Source organism: Phyllobates terribilis, unplaced genomic scaffold (genome assembly GCF_046119375.1).
Source record: "Phyllobates terribilis strain yellow unplaced genomic scaffold, ASM4611937v1 Scaffold_30__1_contigs__length_15301838, whole genome shotgun sequence".
Taxonomy (NCBI): Eukaryota; Metazoa; Chordata; class Amphibia; order Anura; family Dendrobatidae; genus Phyllobates; species Phyllobates terribilis.
In genome coordinates, this window is record NW_027362790.1 from 10,416,570 (window position 1) to 10,443,237 (window position 26,668).

General features: G+C 44.0%; 16 non-coding genes and 1 pseudogene across 16 annotated transcripts; all 17 read right to left on the reverse strand.

The window, feature by feature from the left end:
* Positions 1–366: 366 nt before the first annotated feature.
* LOC141178895 (U2 spliceosomal RNA) lies at positions 367–557 on the reverse strand. The gene has a single exon (XR_012254960.1). It is a non-coding gene; the product is annotated as a U2 spliceosomal RNA (small nuclear RNA).
* Positions 558–1,672: 1,115 nt separating this feature from the next.
* LOC141178896 (U2 spliceosomal RNA) lies at positions 1,673–1,863 on the reverse strand. Its single transcript, XR_012254961.1, has one exon. It is a non-coding gene; the product is annotated as a U2 spliceosomal RNA (small nuclear RNA).
* Positions 1,864–2,978: 1,115 nt separating this feature from the next.
* Positions 2,979–3,169, reverse strand: LOC141178897 (U2 spliceosomal RNA). Its single transcript, XR_012254962.1, has one exon. It is a non-coding gene; the product is annotated as a U2 spliceosomal RNA (small nuclear RNA).
* Positions 3,170–4,284: 1,115 nt separating this feature from the next.
* LOC141178898 (U2 spliceosomal RNA) lies at positions 4,285–4,475 on the reverse strand. Its single transcript, XR_012254963.1, has one exon. It is a non-coding gene; the product is annotated as a U2 spliceosomal RNA (small nuclear RNA).
* Positions 4,476–5,590: 1,115 nt separating this feature from the next.
* Positions 5,591–5,781, reverse strand: LOC141180134 (U2 spliceosomal RNA). The gene has a single exon (XR_012255909.1). It is a non-coding gene; the product is annotated as a U2 spliceosomal RNA (small nuclear RNA).
* Positions 5,782–6,899: 1,118 nt separating this feature from the next.
* LOC141178899 (U2 spliceosomal RNA) lies at positions 6,900–7,090 on the reverse strand. Its single transcript, XR_012254964.1, has one exon. It is a non-coding gene; the product is annotated as a U2 spliceosomal RNA (small nuclear RNA).
* A 1,115-nt stretch (positions 7,091–8,205) lies between these two features.
* On the reverse strand, positions 8,206–8,396 carry LOC141178900 (U2 spliceosomal RNA). Its single transcript, XR_012254965.1, has one exon. It is a non-coding gene; the product is annotated as a U2 spliceosomal RNA (small nuclear RNA).
* A 1,118-nt stretch (positions 8,397–9,514) lies between these two features.
* Positions 9,515–9,705, reverse strand: LOC141178901 (U2 spliceosomal RNA). Its single transcript, XR_012254966.1, has one exon. It is a non-coding gene; the product is annotated as a U2 spliceosomal RNA (small nuclear RNA).
* Positions 9,706–10,817: 1,112 nt separating this feature from the next.
* LOC141178902 (U2 spliceosomal RNA) lies at positions 10,818–11,008 on the reverse strand. The gene has a single exon (XR_012254967.1). It is a non-coding gene; the product is annotated as a U2 spliceosomal RNA (small nuclear RNA).
* A 1,115-nt stretch (positions 11,009–12,123) lies between these two features.
* LOC141178903 (U2 spliceosomal RNA) lies at positions 12,124–12,314 on the reverse strand. Its single transcript, XR_012254968.1, has one exon. It is a non-coding gene; the product is annotated as a U2 spliceosomal RNA (small nuclear RNA).
* Positions 12,315–13,429: 1,115 nt separating this feature from the next.
* On the reverse strand, positions 13,430–13,620 carry LOC141178904 (U2 spliceosomal RNA). Its single transcript, XR_012254969.1, has one exon. It is a non-coding gene; the product is annotated as a U2 spliceosomal RNA (small nuclear RNA).
* A 1,115-nt stretch (positions 13,621–14,735) lies between these two features.
* Positions 14,736–14,933, reverse strand: LOC141179738 (U2 spliceosomal RNA). Its single transcript, XR_012255717.1, has one exon. It is a non-coding gene; the product is annotated as a U2 spliceosomal RNA (small nuclear RNA).
* A 6,384-nt stretch (positions 14,934–21,317) lies between these two features.
* On the reverse strand, positions 21,318–21,508 carry LOC141178907 (U2 spliceosomal RNA). The gene has a single exon (XR_012254971.1). It is a non-coding gene; the product is annotated as a U2 spliceosomal RNA (small nuclear RNA).
* Positions 21,509–22,623: 1,115 nt separating this feature from the next.
* LOC141178908 (U2 spliceosomal RNA) lies at positions 22,624–22,814 on the reverse strand. The gene has a single exon (XR_012254972.1). It is a non-coding gene; the product is annotated as a U2 spliceosomal RNA (small nuclear RNA).
* Positions 22,815–23,929: 1,115 nt separating this feature from the next.
* LOC141178909 (U2 spliceosomal RNA) lies at positions 23,930–24,120 on the reverse strand. Its single transcript, XR_012254973.1, has one exon. It is a non-coding gene; the product is annotated as a U2 spliceosomal RNA (small nuclear RNA).
* A 1,115-nt stretch (positions 24,121–25,235) lies between these two features.
* Positions 25,236–25,421, reverse strand: LOC141179906 (U2 spliceosomal RNA). The gene has a single exon (XR_012255842.1). It is a non-coding gene; the product is annotated as a U2 spliceosomal RNA (small nuclear RNA).
* Positions 25,422–26,215: 794 nt separating this feature from the next.
* Positions 26,216–26,307, reverse strand: LOC141180124 (U2 spliceosomal RNA; annotated as a pseudogene).
* Positions 26,308–26,668: the final 361 nt, after the last annotated feature.

Sequence of the window (26,668 nt, forward strand, 5' to 3'; positions counted from 1 at the left end):
AATAGATGGTGTGTGTGCAACAATATACTGAAAGGTCAATTATATTGTGCAGCTTATCTCACCACCTGTAGTTATTTAGGTGAAAGCTCCAAAATGCTTGCCTAATATGTCTGTTTATCCAAAAGGAAGTAAAAAGGGAGAGCTAGAAAGATAGCATTGCATCACATTACATGGCAATGCAATGCACAGTTGCTGAAGTTGAACCAAAATGAGCTTGTAATCTGGCTTCTGCAACTTTGAACATGAAAAATCCAATGAGGAGAAGAAAAGCAAAGCCAAAGAGTCCATCCCAAAATCCGACAAACAAGCAAAATGAACAAAAAACATTGAATTCAATTCTTTCTGATTTTAGAAACTGCATTAAAGAAGGGGTGCACCGGTCCTGGAGATACTGCAATACCAGGTCAATGCGTGGAGTGGACAGAGCAAGCTCTTTTTCCATCTCCCTGTTCTAAAAATCCATTTAATATATGGTCCCCAGATAGGGGACGTATCAGATATTAAACTGATAAGAACAGATACTACACTTGATCTTAGCCAAAAGGCCGAGAAGCGATAACCAGAATTGGTTTCAAACTACGGAGCCACCCAAGGATCCTGAAAAGTCCATTTGTGGAGATGAGCTCCTGGACTCCCGTTAAGAAGACATGTTGTCAACCTCTAGATCCCTTACATGCCTGCACTTTTCGGCTTGCTGCTGCTGCAATCCACGCGTTTTAGATCTGCATAACTCCACCTCTTTAAACACAGCACCTTCACCCCCTGCTGTTCCCACCCGCCTCAACACCGTTGGAAGGGAGGAGAACCAATTAAGGCGGGGGGTGGGGTGGAACGAGCAGCTGTCTACCCTTAGCAGGAGGGCTCCTGATTACATACCTCTCCTGCTGCTGCTGCTGCTGGCTGTCCAGCAGCAGACTGAAGGTGGCTGCTGCTGTGCACAGGTATATAAAGGCTCAGAGCCTATTATGACACGCGCAGCCAGCGTTCCATTGCCACATTCCATCTACTGCAGGCAGGATACCTGGCTGGCTGAATGTCGCTGAGAAGCTCACAGAGACCGCCATAAGCAACAGTTTAACAGAATGCCACAGACTAATCAACCAAACTTTTTGGGTTGGGTTCTCTTTTATAGTCTGCAGGCATTAAATGAAAGAAGTCAGTGTTCCAGCAGAAGGAGACAACGTTTCAGAAAAGGCATTGTAGCAAACCAAAAAAGAAATTTTAAGCGCAGCAGAGTAACCAGCGCACATACCTGTTAGCTCAGGTGAGTTTAAAAGGCTGCTGTTGATAACAAGGGCATTTGCTAAATAGATGGTGTGTGTGCAACAATATACTGAAAGGTCAATTATATTGTGCAGCTTATCTCACCACCTGTAGTTATTTAGGTGAAAGCTCCAAAATGCTTGCCTAATATGTCTGTTTATCCAAAAGGAAGTAAAAAGGGAGAGCTAGAAAGATAGCATTGCATCACATTACATGGCAATGCAATGCACAGTTGCTGAAGCTGAACCAAAATGAGCTTGTAATCTGGCTTCTGCAACTTTGAACATGAAAAATCCAATGAGGAGAAGAAAAGCAAAGCCAAAGAGTCCATCCCAAAATCCGACAAACAAGCAAAATGAACAAAAAACATTGAATTCAATTCTTTCTGATTTTAGAAACTGCATTAAAGAAGGGGTGCACCGGTCCTGGAGATACTGCAATACCAGGTCAATGCGTGGAGTGGACAGAGCAAGCTCTTTTTCCATCTCCCTGTTCTAAAAATCCATTTAATATATGGTCCCCAGATAGGGGACGTATCAGATATTAAACTGATAAGAACAGATACTACACTTGATCTTAGCCAAAAGGCCGAGAAGCGATAACCAGAATTGGTTTCAAACTACGGAGCCACCCAAGGATCCTGAAAAGTCCATTTGTGGAGATGAGCTCCTGGACTCCCGTTAAGAAGACATGTTGTCAACCTCTAGATCCCTTACATGCCTGCACTTTTCGGCTTGCTGCTGCTGCAATCCACGCGTTTTAGATCTGCATAACTCCACCTCTTTAAACACAGCACCTTCACCCCCTGCTGTTCCCACCCGCCTCAACACCGTTGGAAGGGAGGAGAACCAATTAAGGCGGGGGGTGGGGTGGAACGAGCAGCTGTCTACCCTTAGCAGGAGGGCTCCTGATTACATACCTCTCCTGCTGCTGCTGCTGCTGGCTGTCCAGCAGCAGACTGAAGGTGGCTGCTGCTGTGCACAGGTATATAAAGGCTCAGAGCCTATTATGACACGCGCAGCCAGCGTTCCATTGCCACATTCCATCTACTGCAGGCAGGATACCTGGCTGGCTGAATGTCGCTGAGAAGCTCACAGAGACCGCCATAAGCAACAGTTTAACAGAATGCCACAGACTAATCAACCAAACTTTTTGGGTTGGGTTCTCTTTTATAGTCTGCAGGCATTAAATGAAAGAAGTCAGTGTTCCAGCAGAAGGAGACAACGTTTCAGAAAAGGCATTGTAGCAAACCAAAAAAGAAATTTTAAGCGCAGCAGAGTAACCAGCGCACATACCTGTTAGCTCAGGTGAGTTTAAAAGGCTGCTGTTGATAACAAGGGCATTTGCTAAATAGATGGTGTGTGTGCAACAATATACTGAAAGGTCAATTATATTGTGCAGCTTATCTCACCACCTGTAGTTATTTAGGTGAAAGCTCCAAAATGCTTGCCTAATATGTCTGTTTATCCAAAAGGAAGTAAAAAGGGAGAGCTAGAAAGATAGCATTGCATCACATTACATGGCAATGCAATGCACAGTTGCTGAAGTTGAACCAAAATGAGCTTGTAATCTGGCTTCTGCAACTTTGAACATGAAAAATCCAATGAGGAGAAGAAAAGCAAAGCCAAAGAGTCCATCCCAAAATCCGACAAACAAGCAAAATGAACAAAAAACATTGAATTCAATTCTTTCTGATTTTAGAAACTGCATTAAAGAAGGGGTGCACCGGTCCTGGAGATACTGCAATACCAGGTCAATGCGTGGAGTGGACAGAGCAAGCTCTTTTTCCATCTCCCTGTTCTAAAAATCCATTTAATATATGGTCCCCAGATAGGGGACGTATCAGATATTAAACTGATAAGAACAGATACTACACTTGATCTTAGCCAAAAGGCCGAGAAGCGATAACCAGAATTGGTTTCAAACTACGGAGCCACCCAAGGATCCTGAAAAGTCCATTTGTGGAGATGAGCTCCTGGACTCCCGTTAAGAAGACATGTTGTCAACCTCTAGATCCCTTACATGCCTGCACTTTTCGGCTTGCTGCTGCTGCAATCCACGCGTTTTAGATCTGCATAACTCCACCTCTTTAAACACAGCACCTTCACCCCCTGCTGTTCCCACCCGCCTCAACACCGTTGGAAGGGAGGAGAACCAATTAAGGCGGGGGGTGGGGTGGAACGAGCAGCTGTCTACCCTTAGCAGGAGGGCTCCTGATTACATACCTCTCCTGCTGCTGCTGCTGCTGGCTGTCCAGCAGCAGACTGAAGGTGGCTGCTGCTGTGCACAGGTATATAAAGGCTCAGAGCCTATTATGACACGCGCAGCCAGCGTTCCATTGCCACATTCCATCTACTGCAGGCAGGATACCTGGCTGGCTGAATGTCGCTGAGAAGCTCACAGAGACCGCCATAAGCAACAGTTTAACAGAATGCCACAGACTAATCAACCAAACTTTTTGGGTTGGGTTCTCTTTTATAGTCTGCAGGCATTAAATGAAAGAAGTCAGTGTTCCAGCAGAAGGAGACAACGTTTCAGAAAAGGCATTGTAGCAAACCAAAAAAGAAATTTTAAGCGCAGCAGAGTAACCAGCGCACATACCTGTTAGCTCAGGTGAGTTTAAAAGGCTGCTGTTGATAACAAGGGCATTTGCTAAATAGATGGTGTGTGTGCAACAATATACTGAAAGGTCAATTATATTGTGCAGCTTATCTCACCACCTGTAGTTATTTAGGTGAAAGCTCCAAAATGCTTGCCTAATATGTCTGTTTATCCAAAAGGAAGTAAAAAGGGAGAGCTAGAAAGATAGCATTGCATCACATTACATGGCAATGCAATGCACAGTTGCTGAAGTTGAACCAAAATGAGCTTGTAATCTGGCTTCTGCAACTTTGAACATGAAAAATCCAATGAGGAGAAGAAAAGCAAAGCCAAAGAGTCCATCCCAAAATCCGACAAACAAGCAAAATGAACAAAAAACATTGAATTCAATTCTTTCTGATTTTAGAAACTGCATTAAAGAAGGGGTGCACCGGTCCTGGAGATACTGCAATACCAGGTCAATGCGTGGAGTGGACAGAGCAAGCTCTTTTTCCATCTCCCTGTTCTAAAAATCCATTTAATATATGGTCCCCAGATAGGGGACGTATCAGATATTAAACTGATAAGAACAGATACTACACTTGATCTTAGCCAAAAGGCCGAGAAGCGATAACCAGAATTGGTTTCAAACTACGGAGCCACCCAAGGATCCTGAAAAGTCCATTTGTGGAGATGAGCTCCTGGACTCCCGTTAAGAAGATATGTTGTCAACCTCTAGATCCCTTACATGCCTGCACTTTTCGGCTTGCTGCTGCTGCAATCCACGCATTTTAGATCTGCATAACTCCACCTCTTTAAACACAGCACCTTCACCCCCTGCTGTTCCCACCCGCCTCAACACCGTTGGAAGGGAGGAGAACCAATTAAGGCGGGGGGTGGGGTGGAACGAGCAGCTGTCTACCCTTAGCAGGAGGGCTCCTGATTACATACCTCTCCTGCTGCTGCTGCTGCTGGCTGTCCAGCAGCAGACTGAAGGTGGCTGCTGCTGTGCACAGGTATATAAAGGCTCAGAGCCTATTATGACACGCGCAGCCAGCGTTCCATTGCCACATTCCATCTACTGCAGGCAGGATACCTGGCTGGCTGAATGTCGCTGAGAAGCTCACAGAGACCGCCATAAGCAACAGTTTAACAGAATGCCACAGACTAATCAACCAAACTTTTTGGGTTGGGTTCTCTTTTATAGTCTGCAGGCATTAAATGAAAGAAGTCAGTGTTCCAGCAGAAGGAGACAACGTTTCAGAAAAGGCATTGTAGCAAACCAAAAAAGAAATTTTAAGCGCAGCAGAGTAACCAGCGCACATACCTGTTAGCTCAGGTGAGTTTAAAAGGCTGCTGTTGATAACAAGGGCATTTGCTAAATAGATGGTGTGTGTGCAACAATATACTGAAAGGTCAATTATATTGTGCAGCTTATCTCACCACCTGTAGTTATTTAGGTGAAAGCTCCAAAATGCTTGCCTAATATGTCTGTTTATCCAAAAGGAAGTAAAAAGGGAGAGCTAGAAAGATAGCATTGCATCACATTACATGGCAATGCAATGCACAGTTGCTGAAGTTGAACCAAAATGAGCTTGTAATCTGGCTTCTGCAACTTTGAACATGAAAAATCCAATGAGGAGAAGAAAAGCAAAGCCAAAGAGTCCATCCCAAAATCCGACAAACAAGCAAAATGAACAAAAAACATTGAATTCAATTCTTTCTGATTTTAGAAACTGCATTAAAGAAGGGGTGCACCGGTCCTGGAGATACTGCAATACCAGGTCAATGCGTGGAGTGGACAGAGCAAGCTCTTTTTCCATCTCCCTGTTCTAAAAATCCATTTAATATATGGTCCCCAGATAGGGGACATATCAGATATTAAACTGATAAGAACAGATACTACACTTGATCTTAGCCAAAAGGCCGAGAAGCGATAACCAGAATTGGTTTCAAACTACGGAGCCACCCAAGGATCCTGAAAAGTCCATTTGTGGAGATGAGCTCCTGGACTCCCGTTAAGAAGACATGTTGTCAACCTCTAGATCCCTTACATGCCTGCACTTTTCGGCTTGCTGCTGCTGCAATCCACGCGTTTTAGATCTGCATAACTCCACCTCTTTAAACACAGCACCTTCACCCCCTGCTGTTCCCACCCGCCTCAACACCGTTGGAAGGGAGGAGAACCAATTAAGGCGGGGGGTGGGGTGGAACGAGCAGCTGTCTACCCTTAGCAGGAGGGCTCCTGATTACATACCTCTCCTGCTGCTGCTGCTGCTGCTGGCTGTCCAGCAGCAGACTGAAGGTGGCTGCTGCTGTGCACAGGTATATAAAGGCTCAGAGCCTATTATGACACGCGCAGCCAGCGTTCCATTGCCACATTCCATCTACTGCAGGCAGGATACCTGGCTGGCTGAATGTCGCTGAGAAGCTCACAGAGACCGCCATAAGCAACATTTTAACAGAATGCCACAGACCAATCAACCAAACTTTTTGGGTTGGGTTCTCTTTTATAGTCTGCAGGCATTAAATGAAAGAAGTCAGTGTTCCAGCAGAAGGAGACAACGTTTCAGAAAAGGCATTGTAGCAAACCAAAAAAGAAATTTTAAGCGCAGCAGAGTAACCAGCGCACATACCTGTTAGCTCAGGTGAGTTTAAAAGGCTGCTGTTGATAACAAGGGCATTTGCTAAATAGATGGTGTGTGTGCAACAATATACTGAAAGGTCAATTATATTGTGCAGCTTATCTCACCACCTGTAGTTATTTAGGTGAAAGCTCCAAAATGCTTGCCTAATATGTCTGTTTATCCAAAAGGAAGTAAAAAGGGAGAGCTAGAAAGATAGCATTGCATCACATTACATGGCAATGCAATGCACAGTTGCTGAAGTTGAACCAAAATGAGCTTGTAATCTGGCTTCTGCAACTTTGAACATGAAAAATCCAATGAGGAGAAGAAAAGCAAAGCCAAAGAGTCCATCCCAAAATCCGACAAACAAGCAAAATGAACAAAAAACATTGAATTCAATTCTTTCTGATTTTAGAAACTGCATTAAAGAAGGGGTGCACCGGTCCTGGAGATACTGCAATACCAGGTCAATGCGTGGAGTGGACAGAGCAAGCTCTTTTTCCATCTCCCTGTTCTAAAAATCCATTTAATATATGGTCCCCAGATAGGGGACGTATCAGATATTAAACTGATAAGAACAGATACTACACTTGATCTTAGCCAAAAGGCCGAGAAGCGATAACCAGAATTGGTTTCAAACTACGGAGCCACCCAAGGATCCTGAAAAGTCCATTTGTGGAGATGAGCTCCTGGACTCCCGTTAAGAAGACATGTTGTCAACCTCTAGATCCCTTACATGCCTGCACTTTTCGGCTTGCTGCTGCTGCAATCCACGCGTTTTAGATCTGCATAACTCCACCTCTTTAAACACAGCACCTTCACCCCCTGCTGTTCCCACCCGCCTCAACACCGTTGGAAGGGAGGAGAACCAATTAAGGCGGGGGGTGGGGTGGAACGAGCAGCTGTCTACCCTTAGCAGGAGGGCTCCTGATTACATACCTCTCCTGCTGCTGCTGCTGCTGGCTGTCCAGCAGCAGACTGAAGGTGGCTGCTGCTGTGCACAGGTATATAAAGGCTCAGAGCCTATTATGACACGCGCAGCCAGCGTTCCATTGCCACATTCCATCTACTGCAGGCAGGATACCTGGCTGGCTGAATGTCGCTGAGAAGCTCACAGAGACCGCCATAAGCAACAGTTTAACAGAATGCCACAGACTAATCAACCAAACTTTTTGGGTTGGGTTCTCTTTTATAGTCTGCAGGCATTAAATGAAAGAAGTCAGTGTTCCAGCAGAAGGAGACAACGTTTCAGAAAAGGCATTGTAGCAAACCAAAAAAGAAATTTTAAGCGCAGCAGAGTAACCAGCGCACATACCTGTTAGCTCAGGTGAGTTTAAAAGGCTGCTGTTGATAACAAGGGCATTTGCTAAATAGATGGTGTGTGTGCAACAATATACTGAAAGGTCAATTATATTGTGCAGCTTATCTCACCACCTGTAGTTATTTAGGTGAAAGCTCCAAAATGCTTGCCTAATATGTCTGTTTATCCAAAAGGAAGTAAAAAGGGAGAGCTAGAAAGATAGCATTGCATCACATTACATGGCAATGCAATGCACAGTTGCTGAAGTTGAACCAAAATGAGCTTGTAATCTGGCTTCTGCAACTTTGAACATGAAAAATCCAATGAGGAGAAGAAAAGCAAAGCCAAAGAGTCCATCCCAAAATCCGACAAACAAGCAAAATGAACAAAAAACATTGAATTCAATTCTTTCTGATTTTAGAAACTGCATTAAAGAAGGGGTGCACCGGTCCTGGAGATACTGCAATACCAGGTCAATGCGTGGAGTGGACAGAGCAAGCTCTTTTTCCATCTCCCTGTTCTAAAAATCCATTTAATATATGGTCCCCAGATAGGGGACGTATCAGATATTAAACTGATAAGAACAGATACTACACTTGATCTTAGCCAAAAGGCCGAGAAGCGATAACCAGAATTGGTTTCAAACTACGGAGCCACCCAAGGATCCTGAAAAGTCCATTTGTGGAGATGAGCTCCTGGACTCCCGTTAAGAAGACATGTTGTCAACCTCTAGATCCCTTACATGCCTGCACTTTTCGGCTTGCTGCTGCTGCAATCCACGCGTTTTAGATCTGCATAACTCCACCTCTTTAAACACAGCACCTTCACCCCCTGCTGTTCCCACCCGCCTCAACACCGTTGGAAGGGAGGAGAACCAATTAAGGCGGGGGGTGGGGTGGAACGAGCAGCTGTCTACCCTTAGCAGGAGGGCTCCTGATTACATACCTCTCCTGCTGCTGCTGCTGCTGCTGGCTGTCCAGCAGCAGACTGAAGGTGGCTGCTGCTGTGCACAGGTATATAAAGGCTCAGAGCCTATTATGACACGCGCAGCCAGCGTTCCATTGCCACATTCCATCTACTGCAGGCAGGATACCTGGCTGGCTGAATGTCGCTGAGAAGCTCACAGAGACCGCCATAAGCAACAGTTTAACAGAATGCCACAGACTAATCAACCAAACTTTTTGGGTTGGGTTCTCTTTTATAGTCTGCAGGCATTAAATGAAAGAAGTCAGTGTTCCAGCAGAAGGAGACAACGTTTCAGAAAAGGCATTGTAGCAAACCAAAAAAGAAATTTTAAGCGCAGCAGAGTAACCAGCGCACATACCTGTTAGCTCAGGTGAGTTTAAAAGGCTGCTGTTGATAACAAGGGCATTTGCTAAATAGATGGTGTGTGTGCAACAATATACTGAAAGGTCAATTATATTGTGCAGCTTATCTCACCACCTGTAGTTATTTAGGTGAAAGCTCCAAAATGCTTGCCTAATATGTCTGTTTATCCAAAAGGAAGTAAAAAGGGAGAGCTAGAAAGATAGCATTGCATCACATTACATGGCAATGCAATGCACAGTTGCTGAAGTTGAACCAAAATGAGCTTGTAATCTGGCTTCTGCAACTTTGAACATGAAAAATCCAATGAGGAGAAGAAAAGCAAAGCCAAAGAGTCCATCCCAAAATCCGACAAACAAGCAAAATGAACAGAAAACATTGAATTCAATTCTTTCTGATTTTAGAAACTGCATTAAAGAAGGGGTGCACCGGTCCTGGAGATACTGCAATACCAGGTCAATGCGTGGAGTGGACAGAGCAAGCTCTTTTTCCATCTCCCTGTTCTAAAAATCCATTTAATATATGGTCCCCAGATAGGGGACGTATCAGATATTAAACTGATAAGAACAGATACTACACTTGATCTTAGCCAAAAGGCCGAGAAGCGATAACCAGAATTGGTTTCAAACTACGGAGCCACCCAAGGATCCTGAAAAGTCCATTTGTGGAGATGAGCTCCTGGACTCCCGTTAAGAAGACATGTTGTCAACCTCTAGATCCCTTACATGCCTGCACTTTTCGGCTTGCTGCTGCTGCAATCCACGCGTTTTAGATCTGCATAACTCCACCTCTTTAAACACAGCACCTTCACCCCCTGCTGTTCCCACCCGCCTCAACACCGTTGGAAGGGAGGAGAACCAATTAAGGCGGGGGGTGGGGTGGAACGAGCAGCTGTCTACCCTTAGCAGGAGGGCTCCTGATTACATACCTCTCCTGCTGCTGCTGCTGGCTGTCCAGCAGCAGACTGAAGGTGGCTGCTGCTGTGCACAGGTATATAAAGGCTCAGAGCCTATTATGACACGCGCAGCCAGCGTTCCATTGCCACATTCCATCTACTGCAGGCAGGATACCTGGCTGGCTGAATGTCGCTGAGAAGCTCACAGAGACCGCCATAAGCAACAGTTTAACAGAATGCCACAGACTAATCAACCAAACTTTTTGGGTTGGGTTCTCTTTTATAGTCTGCAGGCATTAAATGAAAGAAGTCAGTGTTCCAGCAGAAGGAGACAACGTTTCAGAAAAGGCATTGTAGCAAACCAAAAAAGAAATTTTAAGCGCAGCAGAGTAACCAGCGCACATACCTGTTAGCTCAGGTGAGTTTAAAAGGCTGCTGTTGATAACAAGGGCATTTGCTAAATAGATGGTGTGTGTGCAACAATATACTGAAAGGTCAATTATATTGTGCAGCTTATCTCACCACCTGTAGTTATTTAGGTGAAAGCTCCAAAATGCTTGCCTAATATGTCTGTTTATCCAAAAGGAAGTAAAAAGGGAGAGCTAGAAAGATAGCATTGCATCACATTACATGGCAATGCAATGCACAGTTGCTGAAGTTGAACCAAAATGAGCTTGTAATCTGGCTTCTGCAACTTTGAACATGAAAAATCCAATGAGGAGAAGAAAAGCAAAGCCAAAGAGTCCATCCCAAAATCCGACAAACAAGCAAAATGAACAAAAAACATTGAATTCAATTCTTTCTGATTTTAGAAACTGCATTAAAGAAGGGGTGCACCGGTCCTGGAGATACTGCAATACCAGGTCAATGCGTGGAGTGGACAGAGCAAGCTCTTTTTCCATCTCCCTGTTCTAAAAATCCATTTAATATATGGTCCCCAGATAGGGGACGTATCAGATATTAAACTGATAAGAACAGATACTACACTTGATCTTAGCCAAAAGGCCGAGAAGCGATAACCAGAATTGGTTTCAAACTACGGAGCCACCCAAGGATCCTGAAAAGTCCATTTGTGGAGATGAGCTCCTGGACTCCCGTTAAGAAGACATGTTGTCAACCTCTAGATCCCTTACATGCCTGCACTTTTCGGCTTGCTGCTGCTGCAATCCACGCGTTTTAGATCTGCATAACTCCACCTCTTTAAACACAGCACCTTCACCCCCTGCTGTTCCCACCCGCCTCAACACCATTGGAAGGGAGGAGATCCAATTAAGGCGGGGGGTGGGGTGGAACGAGCAGCTGTCTACCCTTAGCAGGAGGGCTCCTGATTACATACCTCTCCTGCTGCTGCTGCTGCTGGCTGTCCAGCAGCAGACTGAAGGTGGCTGCTGCTGTGCACAGGTATATAAAGGCTCAGAGCCTATTATGACACGCGCAGCCAGCGTTCCATTGCCACATTCCATCTACTGCAGGCAGGATACCTGGCTGGCTGAATGTCGCTGAGAAGCTCACAGAGACCGCCATAAGCAACAGTTTAACAGAATGCCACAGACTAATCAACCAAACTTTTTGGGTTGGGTTCTCTTTTATAGTCTGCAGGCATTAAATGAAAGAAGTCAGTGTTCCAGCAGAAGGAGACAACGTTTCAGAAAAGGCATTGTAGCAAACCAAAAAAGAAATTTTAAGCGCAGCAGAGTAACCAGCGCACATACCTGTTAGCTCAGGTGAGTTTAAAAGGCTGCTGTTGATAACAAGGGCATTTGCTAAATAGATGGTGTGTGTGCAACAATATACTGAAAGGTCAATTATATTGTGCAGCTTATCTCACCACCTGTAGTTATTTAGGTGAAAGCTCCAAAATGCTTGCCTAATATGTCTGTTTATCCAAAAGGAAGTAAAAAGGGAGAGCTAGAAAGATAGCATTGCATCACATTACATGGCAATGCAATGCACAGTTGCTGAAGTTGAACCAAAATGAGCTTGTAATCTGGCTTCTGCAACTTTGAACATGAAAAATCCAATGAGGAGAAGAAAAGCAAAGCCAAAGAGTCCATCCCAAAATCCGACAAACAAGCAAAATGAACAAAAAACATTGAATTCAATTCTTTCTGATTTTAGAAACTGCATTAAAGAAGGGGTGCACCGGTCCTGGAGATACTGCAATACCAGGTCAATGCGTGGAGTGGACAGAGCAAGCTCTTTTTCCATCTCCCTGTTCTAAAAATCCATTTAATATATGGTCCCCAGATAGGGGACGTATCAGATATTAAACTGATAAGAACAGATACTACACTTGATCTTAGCCAAAAGGCCGAGAAGCGATAACCAGAATTGGTTTCAAACTACGGAGCCACCCAAGGATCCTGAAAAGTCCATTTGTGGAGATGAGCTCCTGGACTCCCGTTAAGAAGACATGTTGTCAACCTCTAGATCCCTTACATGCCTGCACTTTTCGGCTTGCTGCTGCTGCAATCCACGCGTTTTAGATCTGCATAACTCCACCTCTTTAAACACAGCACCTTCACCCCCTGCTGTTCCCACCCGCCTCAACACCGTTGGAAGGGAGGAGAACCAATTAAGGCGGGGGGTGGGGTGGAACGAGCAGCTGTCTACCCTTAGCAGGAGGGCTCCTGATTACATACCTCTCCTGCTGCTGCTGCTGCTGGCTGTCCAGCAGCAGACTGAAGGTGGCTGCTGCTGTGCACAGGTATATAAAGGCTCAGAGCCTATTATGACACGCGCAGCCAGCGTTCCATTGCCACATTCCATCTACTGCAGGCAGGATACCTGGCTGGCTGAATGTCGCTGAGAAGCTCACAGAGACCGCCATAAGCAACAGTTTAACAGAATGCCACAGACTAATCAACCAAACTTTTTGGGTTGGGTTCTCTTTTATAGTCTGCAGGCATTAAATGAAAGAAGTCAGTGTTCCAGCAGAAGGAGACAACGTTTCAGAAAAGGCATTGTAGCAAACCAAAAAAGAAATTTTAAGCGCAGCAGAGTAACCAGCGCACATACCTGTTAGCTCAGGTGAGTTTAAAAGGCTGCTGTTGATAACAAGGGCATTTGCTAAATAGATGGTGTGTGTGCAACAATATACTGAAAGGTCAATTATATTGTGCAGCTTATCTCACCACCTGTAGTTATTTAGGTGAAAGCTCCAAAATGCTTGCCTAATATGTCTGTTTATCCAAAAGGAAGTAAAAAGGGAGAGCTAGAAAGATAGCATTGCATCACATTACATGGCAATGCAATGCACAGTTGCTGAAGTTGAACCAAAATGAGCTTGTAATCTGGCTTCTGCAACTTTGAACATGAAAAATCCAATGAGGAGAAGAAAAGCAAAGCCAAAGAGTCCATCCCAAAATCCGACAAACAAGCAAAATGAACAAAAAACATTGAATTCAATTCTTTCTGATTTTAGAAACTGCATTAAAGAAGGGGTGCACCGGTCCTGGAGATACTGCAATACCAGGTCAATGCGTGGAGTGGACAGAGCAAGCTCTTTTTCCATCTCCCTGTTCTAAAAATCCATTTAATATATGGTCCCCAGATAGGGGACGTATCAGATATTAAACTGATAAGAACAGATACTACACTTGATCTTAGCCAAAAGGCCGAGAAGCGATAACCAGAATTGGTTTCAAACTACGGAGCCACCCAAGGATCCTGAAAAGTCCATTTGTGGAGATGAGCTCCTGGACTCCCGTTAAGAAGACATGTTGTCAACCTCTAGATCCCTTACATGCCTGCACTTTTCGGCTTGCTGCTGCTGCAATCCACGCGTTTTAGATCTGCATAACTCCACCTCTTTAAACACAGCACCTTCACCCCCTGCTGTTCCCACCCGCCTCAACACCGTTGGAAGGGAGGAGAACCAATTAAGGCGGGGGGTGGGGTGGAACGAGCAGCTGTCTACCCTTAGCAGGAGGGCTCCTGATTACATACCTCTCCTGCTGCTGCTGCTGCTGGCTGTCCAGCAGCAGACTGAAGGTGGCTGCTGCTGTGCACAGGTATATAAAGGCTCAGAGCCTATTATGACACGCGCAGCCAGCGTTCCATTGCCACATTCCATCTACTGCAGGCAGGATACCTGGCTGGCTGAATGTCGCTGAGAAGCTCACAGAGACCGCCATAAGCAACAGTTTAACAGAATGCCACAGACTAATCAACCAAACTTTTTGGGTTGGGTTCTCTTTTATAGTCTGCAGGCATTAAATGAAAGAAGTCAGTGTTCCAGCAGAAGGAGACAACGTTTCAGAAAAGGCATTGTAGCAAACCAAAAAAGAAATTTTAAGCGCAGCAGAGTAACCAGCGCACATACCTGTTAGCTCAGGTGAGTTTAAAAGGCTGCTGTTGATAACAAGGGCATTTGCTAAATAGATGGTGTGTGTGCAACAATATACTGAAAGGTCAATTATATTGTGCAGCTTATCTCACCACCTGTAGTTATTTAGGTGAAAGCTCCAAAATGCTTGCCTAATATGTCTGTTTATCCAAAAGGAAGTAAAAAGGGAGAGCTAGAAAGATAGCATTGCATCACATTACATGGCAATGCAATGCACAGTTGCTGAAGTTGAACCAAAATGAGCTTGTAATCTGGCTTCTGCAACTTTGAACATGAAAAATCCAATGAGGAGAAGAAAAGCAAAGCCAAAGAGTCCATCCCAAAATCCGACAAACAAGCAAAATGAACAAAAAACATTGAATTCAATTCTTTCTGATTTTAGAAACTGCATTAAAGAAGGGGTGCACCGGTCCTGGAGATACTGCAATACCAGGTCAATGCGTGGAGTGGACAGAGCAAGCTCTTTTTCCATCTCCCTGTTCTAAAAATCCATTTAATATATGGTCCCCAGATAGGGGACGTATCAGATATTAAACTGATAAGAACAGATTTTTTTTTTAATTTGGCTATCCCCCACATGGGGATAAAAACCGTTTATTTAAAATTTAACAAATTACAGAAATAAAACCATTACATCCACATTACACTTTCGGGACTTCAAAGAAAAATAAAAATTCCATCACAGCAAATTTTACAAGACTTCAAATATTCCATAGGTTAAAAAGCCATTTGCCTGCCAACGTTACATTCTTTTTCCTGTCCAATAAATAGTATATGTACATTTCACTTTTACAAAAGGCTAAAACATCATCTACTGGTAACATTTCATGTTTAAAAACAGCAATATTTCTAGCATTCCAGAGCGCTATCTTGGCACAATTCACTGTCTTCCACGCCATTATTTTTTGGTCCATTGTTGGGCATTCCAGAAGACCATATAACACTGATGCAAAATTAAAGTCCTTGAGGTCCACCATTTTCTCCAGCAGGGGGATTAATCTTCTCCAGAACTCTTTAGCAAAAGCACAAGTCCATAAAAGATGCTTCACTGTCTCTTCTTCTTGACAACCTTCTCTTGGGCAGATGGCAGACCTCACAAAACCTCTTCTGTACTGGAATGCCCGGCAAGGAAGACAGTGGTGTGCGCAGCTCCAAGACATGTCTTTCTGTACATTAAAAAGATAAGGGGCGTTAATCATTTTCCATATGTGTACAGTTTTGTCATCATCATAACGTTCAATATCACACAACGTCACATCAGTACTAATTTGTTTGAGTAGTGTCTTGCTGTTACATAGATCCCCTGTCTGTTTCTTATTCAAATTAAAATCAAGAATAATTTTCTTTAAAATCTCATAATGTGCAGGTAGGTTAAAAGCATAAGGAAAAGATAAAACCGTTTCAAACCAACCAAACCTTCTCATGAGAAAACCAGTGTTAAAACGCATAAAATAGGAAAGGTAATTATCTTTAAAAAGGGTTTTAAAACAGAAACAGAAAAAATGTATTAAAAGAAACTTATCTAAAACAGGGAAATCTTTCCCACCTTTAACCTTTGGCTTTGTCACAATTTCTCTTTTGAGTTTCTCCATTTTTGAGCCCCAAAAAAAGGTAAAACATACTTTTGTAATTCGTTTCAACAAATTTGTAGGAGGGGGGAACACCAAACTAAGATATAACAGGATAGGTAATATCACCATTTTTACAATCAGAACTTTACCTTCCATTGACAGCTTTCTCATATTCCACATGCAGATTTTCTGATTAATTTTCTGTGCTGCCGCATCCCAGCTATTAAAACCATTATTAGATTCATTAAAAGAAACACCTAAAATAGTAATGGAATCTGTAACTTCAATTGGTACATCATGTAAACTCATCCCCCCGACATTTAAAATATTACATTTAGTAAGATTAATTTTAAAACCGGAAACTGTACAAAAAGACTGAATTTGGCTTATCGTTTTTTGTATTGAAGGTACATCACATCCAAACACTGCTACATCATCCATATAGCTTACAACTTTAACTTGTAGACCGTTCCCTCCGGGTAAGGGTACTCCACATATTTGCTTATCCCGGCGTATTGTACATAAAAGGGGTTCTATAGCACATATAAAAAGCAGGGGGGACAAAGGGCAACCCTGCTTCACCCCTGATTTTAAAACTACCTCTTTTGTTTTAAAACCATTAACTAAAATCTTACTCGTACAATCATTATAAAAAGCTTTAAGAGACAATAAAAACCCACCCGGAATGCCCATTTTTTCTAAAACTTTAAAAAGATAAAAATGAGACACGCGGTCAAAAGCTTTCTCAAAATCCACCGCTAGGATTGACATCTTTGTCTTTCTGGTTTTTACATCTTCAATACAATCTTTCACCAGGTTTAAATTGTCCCAGATACTACGCCCAGGTACCCCGCATACCTGATTTGCATGAATTACTTTATGTATCACCTTTTTCAACCGATTTGCACAGATCTTAGCCATAATTTTGTAATCACTATTTAAAAGAGTTATCGGCCTCCAGTTTTTAAGATCCGTTTTGTCACCTTTTTTGTATAGTAGTGATACCTCACCTTTCTTCCATGAGTTGAGTAAAACCTTATTATTAAAAACTTCGGAAAACAAATTAAACAAATCATCTTTTAAAATATCATAAAAACTTATATAAAACTCTATGGGGATACCATCAGGGCCGGGCACTTTACCATTTTTAAAACTCTTCATGGTTTCTAAAATCTCTTCCTCACATAGAGGTTGGGATAAAAAACTTTGGGCATCAGCATCTAGGGTGGACTTGATCTCCCCCAGGAAAGTGTGTATTAAATCATGGTCTACAGTTTTTACATTAAAAAGATCATTAAAATAGACATTTACCTTATCCAATATAACGTTGATATTATTATCTCCATCTATGTTATCAATTATTGTTTTCGCCTGTTTGTTTTTCTTAAAAAAATACCTGGAACAAGTCTCATCCTCTTCTACGTGTTTTACCTTTGAACGAAAAATCAGTTCTTTTCCTTTTTGTTCCAACCACTTTGAAATTTCTCCTTTAAGACTCAATATATCATTACCTACATCCAGACCATTGTCTTTGAATTTGTACAATGTCTGTAACCTGATATTAAGAAAATTATAGATCTCAAACTTTTCTTTAGCTTTTTGTATGCTTTTCTTTATAAAGAAATCTTTAATGTTTATTTTCATTCTATCCCACCAGGAGCTAAAAGAAATATTGGGGTTTTTCCTTTTTCTACAGTTTACATAAAACTCAATAAAATCCGATAAAATTTGTGGATCTTTTAAAAGGGACACATTCAATTTCCAAGATTTCTTACCACATTTCTTCTTTCCATTAATCCTCACTCTAAAAGATAAAACCTTGTGATCTGAGAGAATATTAGTTAAAACTTCACATTTCACTGGCAGTATTTTTTCTGAACCTAAAACAAAATCTATCCTGGAGCTACATGTAGAATTGCTCCAGGTGAAACCAGCGTCTATAGGGCTATCCTTGTTACATTCTTTATACACATCAGTTAATTTACAATCATTTATAATATTGCTTAACATTCCAGACGTTTTGTCATAATTTCTACTCACGGAACCGGAGCGTCGGCTTTCGCCTTTTAAAATACAATTAAAATCACCTGCCAGGATAAAAGGTTCAGAAATGTTAATAAATAAAGGTAAAATTTCCAGCATATCAGCCCTTTCATTTTTATCAGGTGACCCATAAAAATTTAAAAACTGCCATCTTGTCCCATCAATAAAAGCCTTAACTAAAAGAATACGACCCGGTAAAATATCTTGGATAAAATCAATAGACACATTTCCCTTAAAAAGTATAGCTACCCCGGCTGATCCGGTTGCATTTGATCCAGACCAGACCGATGGACCATGTTTCCACTCTTCCTTATATTTTTTGTAAGAAATCTTATGAGGGATATGACATTCTTGTAAAAAGAAAACAGAAGCTGTAAAACAGGTTAAAAAATGTAAAACAGTAGCTCTTCTGGTCTTGGATCCTATGCCTCTCACATTGAGGGAAACACCACTAATGTCAGCCATCATAACAAATGGTTAGGAAGAAACAAAAACTGGACTTTACCTATCCGATGGACGGATCAGACCACTTGGACTTTCACCAACGCCCTCTTCTGAATCCACCGTTATCAAAGAGTCTTCATCATCGGAGAAGGAACATTCACTTAAATTAAGACCCGACGCTACTGGGGTGTAGCTCGGAAGGATATTGAGAGAAAGGTTACACTGGGTCTCCATAGGCTGACCATTTAGGTCCTCGTCAGGTGGGTCTCCGAGAGGCTCCGCACTCCCCTGCTGACCCGCAGAGGGTCGTAACACAGGGGCAGGCTGCGCACATGGCGGAGCCTCAGAGTCCCCGGAGGCAGCCAGGTTCGGGGCCCCACCTGGAGCAGCAGAGCCCCGGGACCTCGGGATTCCAGAGTCTACACCCCCGTGAGGGGATGTATCCATCTCCTCCCTATTAGCCACCTCCACGGAACCATTCTTTTTCTTATTATGAGACCTCACCAAATGCCACGTACCGCCCTCGCTCTCGTGAGACCCAGTGGGAATTTTGGGCTCGGTGTCAGCCTTTTGGCGCTCTTTTTTGGCCTTACCGACCGCCCCTTTATGATCTTTCTCAGCCTTCCTTTTAGCCTCCTTATGGTCTTTCAGCCAGCTCCTGGGCTCCTGTGAGTTACCTGTCATTGACTCGGAGGGATTGTTACTAGTTGAAGCGCCCTTATCACCTCCCGAGGCTCCAGGTTGTTGCTCCTCCTCCTGAGGGGTGGTCTGATTGGCCCGTCCATTCCCGGATGTCTTGGACTTCTCCTTTTGTTTTTGTTCATCCTCTCTGAACCTGTGAGGGCAAGAAAAATAGAAATGACCAGGTGTCCGACAAAAAGAGCATTTTTTTTCATTTGGGCACTCCTTTGTGTCATGTTCAGTACTGGCACAATTTCTACAAGTGGCACCACAACTATCCTTAGAGTGCCCATAGAGACCACAATACCTACAGAAAAGTGGCATTCCTGAGAAAAAAAAATCCCCATTAGTTTGCCCTATTTTAAATCGAGCTGGAGGAAGTCTCACACCTCCAGGGAATTTAGGGTCTCTTTCACATTTTACTAAAAACTTCCATTTTGAGGTCCAGATGTTAAACTCATTCAACACTTTCCCAATCAATTTCACACTTTTAAAATAAACTGACAAAAAGGAAATAACCTCTGGTGCTGTTATGAAGGGTGAGAAGATTTTCACAACCACCATCTTTACCTCATCCAGGACGTGCTCGATGATCTGAATCCCTTTTAGACCAGGGCTATTTTCTACCGACTTAACTCTGGACAAAACATCTTTGAAAATACCTTCGCCAGTAAAGGTTACATCATAATCTCCACGTCGAGGATAATCCTGGATAGAAAGGATTTCGTTGGTTCTGACGTGGAGCAGTTTCTCAAGCACGTCCTGGACTACATATCCCAGATTCCGTATATCGGAACCACCAGCCGTAAATCGGACCCTTATGGTGTTCTTAAGCCTCGCATATAGAGGCACGAGGTTGGGGTCAACCTCCATGGTATGGCGCAACAAAATGCAAATTGCAACCGCCTGCAATCTGCGCCTTCAGAGCTTTGAGATAAAGCACCTGAAGGCTGGGGGATCGCTGCCCGTTACCCTAGGACTAATCCCTCTCCCTAATAGCAGCAGGCAGGTGAAGCCCACCGAAGTGGACGATCCTGCCAGGCCAAGGAGAGGGGTACCTGAGTGCCCTTCAACTGAAACCTCCTGCTGTGAAGCACTTGGTCTCAGCCAAAAGGCCGAGAAGCGATAACCAGAATTGGTTTCAAACTACGGAGCCACCCAAGGATCCTGAAAAGTCCATTTGTGGAGATGAGCTCCTGGACTCCCGTTAAGAAGACATGTTGTCAACCTCTAGATCCCTTACATGCCTGCACTTTTCGGCTTGCTGCTGCTGCAATCCACGCGTTTTAGATCTGCATAACTCCACCTCTTTAAACACAGCACCTTCACCCCCTGCTGTTCCCACCCGCCTCAACACCGTTGGAAGGGAGGAGAACCAATTAAGGCGGGGGGTGGGGTGGAACGAGCAGCTGTCTACCCTTAGCAGGAGGGCTCCTGATTACATACCTCTCCTGCTGCTGCTGCTGGCTGTCCAGCAGCAGACTGAAGGTGGCTGCTGCTGTGCACAGGTATATAAAGGCTCAGAGCCTATTATGACACGCGCAGCCAGCGTTCCATTGCCACATTCCATCTACTGCAGGCAGGATACCTGGCTGGCTGAATGTCGCTGAGAAGCTCACAGAGACCGCCATAAGCAACAGTTTAACAGAATGCCACAGACTAATCAACCAAACTTTTTGGGTTGGGTTCTCTTTTATAGTCTGCAGGCATTAAATGAAAGAAGTCAGTGTTCCAGCAGAAGGAGACAACGTTTCAGAAAAGGCATTGTAGCAAACCAAAAAAGAAATTTTAAGCGCAGCAGAGTAACCAGCGCACATACCTGTTAGCTCAGGTGAGTTTAAAAGGCTGCTGTTGATAACAAGGGCATTTGCTAAATAGATGGTGTGTGTGCAACAATATACTGAAAGGTCAATTATATTGTGCAGCTTATCTCACCACCTGTAGTTATTTAGGTGAAAGCTCCAAAATGCTTGCCTAATATGTCTGTTTATCCAAAAGGAAGTAAAAAGGGAGAGCTAGAAAGATAGCATTGCATCACATTACATGGCAATGCAATGCACAGTTGCTGAAGTTGAACCAAAATGAGCTTGTAATCTGGCTTCTGCAACTTTGAACATGAAAAATCCAATGAGGAGAAGAAAAGCAAAGCCAAAGAGTCCATCCCAAAATCCGACAAACAAGCAAAATGAACAAAAAACATTGAATTCAATTCTTTCTGATTTTAGAAACTGCATTAAAGAAGGGGTGCACCGGTCCTGGAGATACTGCAATACCAGGTCAATGCGTGGAGTGGACAGAGCAAGCTCTTTTTCCATCTCCCTGTTCTAAAAATCCATTTAATATATGGTCCCCAGATAGGGGACGTATCAGATATTAAACTGATAAGAACAGATACTACACTTGATCTTAGCCAAAAGGCCGAGAAGCGATAAACAGAATTGGTTTCAAACTACGGAGCCACCCAAGGATCCTGAAAAGTCCATTTGTGGAGATGAGCTCCTGGACTCCCGTTAAGAAGACATGTTGTCAACCTCTAGATCCCTTACATGCCTGCACTTTTCGGCTTGCTGCTGCTGCAATCCACGCGTTTTAGATCTGCATAACTCCACCTCTTTAAACACAGCACCTTCACCCCCTGCTGTTCCCACCCGCCTCAACACCATTGGAAGGGAGGAGAACCAATTAAGGCGGGGGGTGGGGTGGAACGAGCAGCTGTCTACCCTTAGCAGGAGGGCTCCTGATTACATACCTCTCCTGCTGCTGCTGCTGCTGGCTGTCCAGCAGCAGACTGAAGGTGGCTGCTGCTGTGCACAGGTATATAAAGGCTCAGAGCCTATTATGACACGCGCAGCCAGCGTTCCATTGCCACATTCCATCTACTGCAGGCAGGATACCTGGCTGGCTGAATGTCGCTGAGAAGCTCACAGAGACCGCCATAAGCAACAGTTTAACAGAATGCCACAGACTAATCAACCAAACTTTTTGGGTTGGGTTCTCTTTTATAGTCTGCAGGCATTAAATGAAAGAAGTCAGTGTTCCAGCAGAAGGAGACAACGTTTCAGAAAAGGCATTGTAGCAAACCAAAAAAGAAATTTTAAGCGCAGCAGAGTAACCAGCGCACATACCTGTTAGCTCAGGTGAGTTTAAAAGGCTGCTGTTGATAACAAGGGCATTTGCTAAATAGATGGTGTGTGTGCAACAATATACTGAAAGGTCAATTATATTGTGCAGCTTATCTCACCACCTGTAGTTATTTAGGTGAAAGCTCCAAAATGCTTGCCTAATATGTCTGTTTATCCAAAAGGAAGTAAAAAGGGAGAGCTAGAAAGATAGCATTGCATCACATTACATGGCAATGCAATGCACAGTTGCTGAAGTTGAACCAAAATGAGCTTGTAATCTGGCTTCTGCAACTTTGAACATGAAAAATCCAATGAGGAGAAGAAAAGCAAAGCCAAAGAGTCCATCCCAAAATCCGACAAACAAGCAAAATGAACAAAAAACATTGAATTCAATTCTTTCTGATTTTAGAAACTGCATTAAAGAAGGGGTGCACCGGTCCTGGAGATACTGCAATACCAGGTCAATGCGTGGAGTGGACAGAGCAAGCTCTTTTTCCATCTCCCTGTTCTAAAAATCCATTTAATATATGGTCCCCAGATAGGGGACGTATCAGATATTAAACTGATAAGAACAGATACTACACTTGATCTTAGCCAAAAGGCCGAGAAGCGATAACCAGAATTGGTTTCAAACTACGGAGCCACCCAAGGATCCTGAAAAGTCCATTTGTGGAGATGAGCTCCTGGACTCCCGTTAAGAAGACATGTTGTCAACCTCTAGATCCCTTACATGCCTGCACTTTTCGGCTTGCTGCTGCTGCAATCCACGTGTTTTAGATCTGCATAACTCCACCTCTTTAAACACAGCACCTTCACCCCCTGCTGTTCCCACCCGCCTCAACACCATTGGAAGGGAGGAGAACCAATTAAGGCGGGGGGTGGGGTGGAACGAGCAGCTGTCTACCCTTAGCAGGAGGGCTCCTGATTACATACCTCTCCTGCTGCTGCTGCTGCTGGCTGTCCAGCAGCAGACTGAAGGTGGCTGCTGCTGTGCACAGGTATATAAAGGCTCAGAGCCTATTATGACACGCGCAGCCAGCGTTCCATTGCCACATTCCATCTACTGCAGGCAGGATACCTGGCTGGCTGAATGTCGCTGAGAAGCTCACAGAGACCGCCATAAGCAACAGTTTAACAGAATGCCACAGACTAATCAACCAAACTTTTTGGGTTGGGTTCTCTTTTATAGTCTGCAGGCATTAAATGAAAGAAGTCAGTGTTCCAGCAGAAGGAGACAACGTTTCAGAAAAGGCATTGTAGCAAACCAAAAAAGAAATTTTAAGCGCAGCAGAGTAACCAGCGCACATACCTGTTAGCTCAGGTGAGTTTAAAAGGCTGCTGTTGATAACAAGGGCATTTGCTAAATAGATGGTGTGTGTGCAACAATATACTGAAAGGTCAATTATATTGTGCAGCTTATCTCACCACCTGTAGTTATTTAGGTGAAAGCTCCAAAATGCTTGCCTAATATGTCTGTTTATCCAAAAGGAAGTAAAAAGGGAGAGCTAGAAAGATAGCATTGCATCACATTACATGGCAATGCAATGCACAGTTGCTGAAGTTGAACCAAAATGAGCTTGTAATCTGGCTTCTGCAACTTTGAACATGAAAAATTCAATGAGGAGAAGAAAAGCAAAGCCAAAGAGTCCATCCCAAAATCCGACAAACAAGCAAAATGAACAAAAAACATTGAATTCAATTCTTTCTGATTTTAGAAACTGCATTAAAGAAGGGGTGCACCGGTCCTGGAGATACTGCAATACCAGGTCAATGCGTGGAGTGGACAGAGCAAGCTCTTTTTCCATCTCCCTGTTCTAAAAATCCATTTAATATATGGTCCCCAGATAGGGGACGTATCAGATATTAAACTGATAAGAACAGATACTACACTTGATCTTAGCCAAAAGGCCGAGAAGCGATAACCAGAATTGGTTTCAAACTACGGAGCCACCCAAGGATCCTGAAAAGTCCATTTGTGGAGATGAGCTCCTGGACTCCCGTTAAGAAGACATGTTGTCAACCTCTAGATCCCTTACATGCCTGCACTTTTCGGCTTGCTGCTGCTGCAATCCACGTGTTTTAGATCTGCATAACTCCACCTCTTTAAACACAGCACCTTCACCCCCTGCTGTTCCCACCCGCCTCAACACCATTGGAAGGGAGGAGAACCAATTAAGGCGGGGGGTGGGGTGGAACGAGCAGCTGTCTACCCTTAGCAGGAGGGCTCCTGATTACATACCTCTCCTGCTGCTGCTGCTGCTGGCTGTCCAGCAGCAGACTGAAGGTGGCTGCTGCTGTGCACAGGTATATAAAGGCTCAGAGCCTATTATGACACGCGCAGCCAGCGTTCCATTGCCACATTCCATCTACTGCAGGCAGGATACCTGGCTGGCTGAATGTCGCTGAGAAGCTCACAGAGACCGCCATAAGCAACAGTTTAACAGAATGCCACAGACTAATCAACCAAACTTTTTGGGTTGGGTTCTCTTTTATAGTCTGCAGGCATTAAATGAAAGAAGTCAGTGTTCCAGCAGAAGGAGACAACGTTTCAGAAAAGGCATTGTAGCAAACCAAAAAAGAAATTTTAAGCGCAGCAGAGTAACCAGCGCACATACCTGTTAGCTCAGGTGAGTTTAAAAGGCTGCTGTTGATAACAAGGGCATTTGCTAAATAGATGGTGTGTGTGCAACAATATACTGAAAGGTCAATTATATTGTGCAGCTTATCTCACCACCTGTAGTTATTTAGGTGAAAGCTCCAAAATGCTTGCCTAATATGTCTGTTTATCCAAAAGGAAGTAAAAAGGGAGAGCTAGAAAGATAGCATTGCATCACATTACATGGCAATGCAATGCACAGTTGCTGAAGTTGAACCAAAATGAGCTTGTAATCTGGCTTCTGCAACTTTGAACATGAAAAATTCAATGAGGAGAAGAAAAGCAAAGCCAAAGAGTCCATCCCAAAATCCGACAAACAAGCAAAATGAACAAAAAACATTGAATTCAATTCTTTCTGATTTTAGAAACTGCATTAAAGAAGGGGTGCACCGGTCCTGGAGATACTGCAATACCAGGTCAATGCGTGGAGTGGACAGAGCAAGCTCTTTTTCCATCTCCCTGTTCTAAAAATCCATTTAATATATGGTCCCCAGATAGGGGACGTATCAGATATTAAACTGATAAGAACAGATTTTTTTTTTTTTTTTTTTATCGAAAGCCCGAATTCGTGTACAAAACCCGAGTGCGCTTAAAAAAGTGACAAGTGCCACAAAAAAAGTGCACTAGGATGCTGGTCTTCTTGAAACCCTCTCCAAAAGGAGAAGGGTCCCCCAAACCATTCCCCGTCCCTCCGAGCCAAAAGGCCACAGCGAGGAACAGGGACAAAAAGCCACCTCCAGCCGAAGCCAGAGGCGACCCAATCTTACCCCCAGCACCTGCCCGAGTTCTCACCCGAGCAAGGCACTGGGAGCCAAAGACTGTGCTCCCCTCCCAGAAGAGGGGAGCCAACAACGCTCTCCTCCCGAAAGAGGAGAGCCAGGGGGGTTCAGGGGGGAGCGGAACCTGATGGCCACACACTCCCCCCCTAGACCTGCCAAGAGAGGAACCCGTAAGGGAACCGCATCCCGACAAAATCCTAGTAGGACGTGACACACGTGAATAAGTGGACACACAGTGACAAAGAAATTAAATAAATAGTGAAGGTTTCACAGTATAATACTGCCCGGACCTTCGACCGGGAATTGAAAAATTCCCCATCCTAAGGCCAGAAGGCCCGGAATAAGGGTGTGTGCGAAGAAAGAAAATTTGAAGTGCTTGTGCAAATGTGCCATAAACTCAAGTGGGGTTCCCAATCCCAGTGAGTTAAGGCACCCCAGGGTCACCACTCCTGGGGCACTTCACACTTCGGGCTTTCGATCTTCCCCGGCCCAATGGCGTCGATCCTGGGGGGCCATGCTTTCCACCAGATGACGATATTAGCCACCTGGCGTACTAACAAGCGCCTAAACCCCAGTGTGCATAATGTATCAATCTACTAGGGCGGCCAACATCCAAAACCGCCTTTTCGAAAGATACTACACTTGATCTTAGCCAAAAGGCCGAGAAGCGATAACCAGAATTGGTTTCAAACTACGGAGCCACCCAAGGATCCTGAAAAGTCCATTTGTGGAGATGAGCTCCTGGACTCCCGTTAAGAAGACATGTTGTCAACCTCTAGATCCCTTACATGCCTGCACTTTTCGGCTTGCTGCTGCTGCAATCCACGCGTTTTAGATCTGCATAACTCCACCTCTTTAAACACAGCACCTTCACCCCCTGCTGTTCCCACCCGCCTCAACACCGTTGGAAGGGAGGAGAACCAATTAAGGCGGGGGGTGGGGTGGAACGAGCAGCTGTCTACCCTTAGCAGGAGGGCTCCTGATTACATACCTCTCCTGCTGCTGCTGCTGCTGGCTGTCCAGCAGCAGACTG